We start from the raw sequence: 6,508 nt of genomic DNA on the forward strand, positions 1-6,508 counted from the left end.
GGTATCGGAATATTACCGATTTTAACTCGCAGTTAACTGCATCAACCCAGTATGAAGATAAGGGTATTTTGAAAGCACAGCATAGTTTTGAATAAAACGGACCAACTGAAAGCTCATGCTTAGGGAATTAATTGTGTGACTCCACACACGGCTTGTATATAAAACGATGTGTTTTAGATATATGATTCTGAGTAACTGACGGTGAAATACATCTGACTGGGTATGAGTTCGCAGCATCAAATTTCGAAGGTGGCTAAATTCAGATTAATAATTAAAGTGGCTTCCTATATTAGCAGAAGATATAATGTAGTGGAATACACGTTGTAAACAGAATTGGGCAGACGTATTACAAGCACAAGCGGAAAGTCCTGCAACATAGGAGTGAATCAATACAATAATTAGACACCTGCTGATTAAGGAACGATCATTACGCCGCAGCCCCCTGGCTTCTGAGCGTAAATTGAAAACTTCACTCACCTTAGTCCTGCGCTGTCTGCACAGTCGACAGACTCGCCTTCATGATAACTCGTGCTCCAAGAATTTCCTTTTTATTATTTGCCGATCCTATAATCCTTTATTTGTTCATCCTATACTTCTTTCCCTGTAATTTCGTATATTGCAATTAGTATATTTCTTTTTTTTTTTGTACTGGCTGCCATTCAATATATATAAAGGTAGTAAATGATGACCTATCCGTACTTTGATATCAAATATACTTCTAACATAACAGTTGGAACAACTAGGAGCATGCCGAACACTTACTCAGTACGATATACCATGGCACGCAAAAGTTTGGGCACCCCGGTCAAAATTTTGGTTACTGTGAACAGCTAACCGAGCAAAAGATGCCCTGATTTCCAAAAGGCATAAAGGTAATGATCGCCCATTTCTGTAATATTTTAAGCAAGATTACTTTTTATTTTCCATTGTTAAAATAACAGTTTTCCAAAAACAATAATAATATTTACAGTTTCCAAACACCAGAAAAGGAAGAGGGCGCAAAGCAAACGTTTGGGAACTCTGCATGGTCAGTACTTAGTAACACCCACTTTCGCAATATCACAGCTTGCAAACGTTAATTGTAGCCTGCTAAGTGTATTTCAATTCGTATTTAGGGAGTTTCCGCCCATTGTAAAAGTCCTATAGTTATGTGAGATTTTTGGGCCATCTTGCGCGCACTGTTCTTTTGAGATCTATCCACAGATATTCGATTATGTTTAGGTCGGGGGACTGTGAAGGCCATGGCAGGACCTTCAGTTTGCGCCTCTTCAGGTAGTCCATTGTGGATTTTTTGGTGTGTGTACGGTCATTACGCTGTTGTAGAAGCCATCCTCATTTCAGCTTCAGCTTTTTTTTTACAGATTGTGTGATGCTTGCTTTCAGAATTATCTGGTATTGAATTGAATTCATTCTTCACTACCAGTGAAATGTTCCCCGTGTCACTGGCTGTAACACGAGCCCAAAGCATGATCAATCCACCCCCGTGCTTAACAGATGGAGAGATGTTATTTTTTTTTATGAAATGCTGAACCTTTTTTTTTTCTCCAAAGATATTTGTGCTCATTACGGCCAAATAGTTCTACTTCAACTTCATCAGTCCACAGAACTTATTTCCAAAATGTTATCGGTTTGTTTAGATGTTTCTTTGCAAACTTCTGATGCTGAATTTTCTGGTGGGGAGGCAGGAAAGGTTTTTTTCTGATCACTCTTCCATGAAGGTCATATCTGTTCAGGTGCCGCTGCACAGTAGAAGTGTGCACCACCACCTCAGAGTCTGCTAAATCTTCCTGAAGGCCCTTTGTAGTCAAACGGTAGTTTTGATTTGCCTTTCTAGCAATCCTACGAGCAATTCGCCTAGGGAAAAAAAAATAATCTCGGACTTCAAGACCTCAACTTGACCTCTACCGTTCTCTTAACTGCAATTTCTTAATTACATTACGAACTGAGGAAACGTTTACCTGAGAACGCTTTGTTATCTTCATACAGCCTTCTCCTGCTTTGTGGGCATCAATTATTTTAATTTTCAGAGTGCTAGGCAGCTGCGTAGAGTAGCCCATGACTGCTGATTGTTGGGACAAGGTTTGAGGAGTCATCATTTTATAAAGCTTTGACATTTGCATTGCTTTGCCTTTTCTAACGATGATTGTGAACAAGCCACTGCCCTAACATGCTAATTAAGGCCTGAGACCTTGATAAAAGTTATCTGAGAGCTCAAGTCTCTTAGGGTGCCCAAAGGTTTGCATGGTGTTCCTTTCCTTCTTTTCTCTATCTCCAAAATTGTAAAAAGCAAAAATAATACTTGTTTAAAATGTTGAAAAAAATTTTGTATCTTTAACTTTATGACTTTTTGAAATTACTTCATCTTCTGCTCACTTAACTATTCACAGTAGCATACATTTTGACCGGGGTGCCGAAACTTTTGCATACCACTGTATCTCAGAATTTTACTTTCTAACTGCCGTCAAAATCAGGAAGCCTTGAAACTACGAATGTGAAATAGTTGCCGGATTTGGGATCAGCGATATCAAACGGAGAGGTCGTGGTATCTGTTGCTTTCAAAGAGGGTCGAAACTTGGCAATCATCAATCTTGTAATTTTCGGAAACGTAGTTGAATGGAAGCGACCAAGGTAAATTGATGGACCTTTGAATGGTCAGTGAAGGAATGAACATGAAGAAGTGCACATAACTGAAGATCTGTCGTATGGTAAAGAAAAAGAAACATAAAAAGCAAACAATAAAAAAGCGCCAACGAATTCAGATGAAAGTGCACACAATAAGCACGAGAAATCTTGACCAATACACGGAATGTAATAGATAATTTAATATGACAGGGAGGATCTCAGGAAGGGAAGGAATTTCGACATTCCGGATCGAAAGGCTTCAACAAGTCTGTAAAGAGGAGACGTAAAATGGCATAAGCAGTTTGGTAGTGGAGCGGACTGCACAGCTGCAGTTGATAGATTTGAAAAGGTGAGGGAACGTTTTTTTCTGTATGGGTGACATCAATATTTGTGAAGCTGGAAAGGGAACAGTCACTGGGGTGAAGATGAAAGGGTATGACTGGAGAGAGCAGTAGAGTGAATAAGAGAGTCGGGAACCATATGCTTGTGACAGATAGTTCAAGTTTTGTAGAAGGGAAGACAAGTGGTGAGAGGACCATCAGGTTGCAGAAAGAATAGAGCTGACGGTGGCAATGTGACGCGGTCACCAGTAGAAATGGATGATTACAGCTGTCTCCAAAGTGATCCATCAATCATGTTCCGATCGCCTGATGAGGATCAGAAATTAACAAAGTTATGGGATATTACAGACTTCTAAAAACGAAACTAATAACTTAAAAAAGAATATGCGCGACTGTGAAGGTGCCACTACAAAACATCTGTGCGAAATAAGGCAGGTCATCAATGCAGCAGTCTAAAGTCAGGTAGATTCAGGTAATCCGTACCATCGCTTAGGGAAGTGGAGTTATGGTTTAACACGTTGCATCGGTCCCTGAAAGGGCGTCATTAAAGTGTGACTTGCTGACTGGTGATGTAACTATTCCCAGAATGCCATCACGAGGAAATCTGCAGACGCTGCAATTTCATGCAACAAATATAAAAGTTGCTGGTGAACGCAACAGGCCAGGTAGCATCTCTAGGAAGAGGTACAGTCGATGTTTCGGGCTGAGACCCTTCGTCAGAATGCTATGACTGTTTTATTCAGGGTGGGGGGCAGAGGGTTTGTCAGAAAGACTTTGGCACTACTCCGCGCCCTGTTCCCTCAGAGAACAGACATAATAAATGTTGGTCCTCAGTGGAGATGATGTCTGTACAATGTTTGCCATCAGTCCCATTTAGCATTGTGTTGAATCGGAGTTTAATTGTTTTTCATTCGCCACTTAAAACTGTCCTTCAAATGAAAATGAATAGTATGAATAGATAAACGAGAACTGAGTTGTTTATCTACACGCGCCGTGTTAAAATAGGGGAAAATGAAACTATTGTCTTCTATTTGCTATTCATTATCAGCAATATTGTCAATACATCGATATTTTTCCAGCGCATGCTGATGAGCAGAAGAGTTTCATTGTTGATGTTTCTTTTTTATGTTCTACAGGTCTGGAGACGTGAATCGTTTTAGCTACTCTGGAGTACAATGAAATCTCAGCATTGATGATTAATTAGTGATTTGTCTTCTCGAGGATCCTTTCAGATCACTTTCCTTCATTGAAAATCCTTTTCGATTAATCACTGCACCTCGTAGGTTTAACTCCAGATGACTCATAATTTACAATCCCAATCAACTTTCTAAACGATACAACTTTGTACTCTGGGTTGGACGCAGAAGCGTCCGCAGAATGCCAACGCATTCCATGGGGAACACCTGGTGATAATTTGCAGTTGACCTCAGAAATAAACTCCGTAGCCTGACGCCCCGAGCTGTAAAACCGTTGTGCAAAAACAATGTTGTTGTGGGCGTCTTAACAATGGAGACTCAGATCGTAACGGCACAGATACAAGGGCAGTAGGGCCATATGAACGGTACCAAACTTTTAAACTTACCGGTCAATCGATATATATCTGGTCCATGTATTTATGCAGACTTCTATAAAACGCTAAAATAGAGACCTCTTTGTGAAGATATCGCATATTTCTGGAAATACAGCAATGCCCCAGCGGGATAGACAATGACGTTATGCATTATTGCCTGATAATCTAATACAAGATAGAAAATAGGTTAATGTGGCGCAAGTATCTACTCCCCTCTTGTGACTTCATTCCAATGCAGTAGTTGTGGGAAGCATGAGGTTCTTTTGGATTTGATACGGATAACAAACTCAACCGACCCTCATGCGTTCTATACTGTATTTGGCGATCACAAAACAAAAAAAAGAATGCTTTTATCATCTGTTGCTTTAGGCATGAGATATCTGAAGACGTTGTTTTATTTGCCACTCTGTTCATCTTACCCGGCAACTGAAGACCGGTAATTCGCAATCCACAATAAGACATGCGTATATTTGCCTGCCGTCAAGTCCATGGTCTCAACAAGCACAATCACATAAGTACCAGTATATTCAGTCTGCTCTTCCAGGATTGGCATGAGCACTGAAACCTCTGTTCCGCCGGGTAACAAGACGATAAGGGAGAACCATGAACTCGTATTATTTCACAGTTCGCGATATTCCTGTCACGTCCTCGACATGTCAGCGGCTCTGTACGTCTTTGAGATATTTCCTAAGCAGACTGAGCAGGGAAGTGGGAAACCAGTTGGAACATTGATCACTTTATTGTAGATAAATGCTGGAAAAAAAAAAAAAACAATAGAGAACTAATGAGAGCAGGTCATATTTTTAAACTGACGGGGCACAGACTACGCAAGATTCTCATTGTTCTTTTGTTCTGAGTTATGAGTTTTGACGTAGCTCAAGACAGTTCGCTTTCATTCTAGAAACCAAATTGCAGCAGTTGCATTTTCAGAGCCACACGAATGAAGCAATAATCAAATATTGCGCCTTGTTTTCCCTTCAGTCCAATAAGGAGGTGTACACCTTATCATTGGTCCAACAACTTACTTATACGGCATTGCAAACCAAGCATGGGAATATCTGTTGAAAATACAGGTTAGTCTTAACTATAGAATCACAAAATATTGCATATGCATTAGTCTGTTCTATCTATTGAGGCAAGTTCGCACCCACCAATGAGATACACTTTTTATTTTTGCATAACAATATTGCGATACATGCCATCAGATTAGCAATGAAACATTCTCAAACAATGTCAAAATTTCCTCAGCTCCCTTTGCTATGCAAAAGGACAAAGTGGGAATGATGTTTTGGCATGTTGTTAGATAATATGAGCGACAGCTTACTGTTCATTGTTAACCATTGCTTGAAACAGTACATTGAACGCACGCCGATCTAAACTTTCAGTTTTGTTTTGCTTTTCCAGCTGGTATCCATCGGGATTACGCCCTCTGATCAAGCACCTTTCCACAAAGTTTTGTCACTTACTCGTTCAGATCACTGCACCCGTTACACTCATACAGTCAGGTTCGTTGCATCTCGTTGAATTCTTTGCTGTCATTGATGCCTACGTGTGTCGCTTCCCGACATCAAGTGGCATTAAAGAAGGTATTTGTCATGGTCCGGTCCGTAAAGTCTGCGTTCCGGTTCACGGTCAGGTCCGTGGACACGGGACTCCAGGTCTTCCGGCTGTCCCTTGCTTCAGCTGGGCTTAATCATAGGTACACGATGCTCGACTTGGGGCTTGGAATATACGTGGCTCTGGGTTCGAGTGTGTTTGCTGATTCATCTCGACAGTATCCCGTCCTCGCTTCTGTAGGGTAAGTCAGGCCGTCTTTATCGTTACCCTGCGATTGGATCTCTTCCCTCCTGTCATTGCCTCCGTTGTGTAAGCCAGGTACTCTTTGCCGTTACCCTGAAGCTGGACTGTTCTCTTCCCTCCCCCTGCCTTCTGAAGCCTTTCCTGCAACCTATGTCTGGAGCCCTGCCTGCAACCT

This window comes from Mobula birostris, chromosome 10, assembly GCF_030028105.1.
Source record: "Mobula birostris isolate sMobBir1 chromosome 10, sMobBir1.hap1, whole genome shotgun sequence".
Lineage (NCBI taxonomy): Eukaryota > Metazoa > Chordata > Chondrichthyes > Myliobatiformes > Myliobatidae > Mobula > Mobula birostris.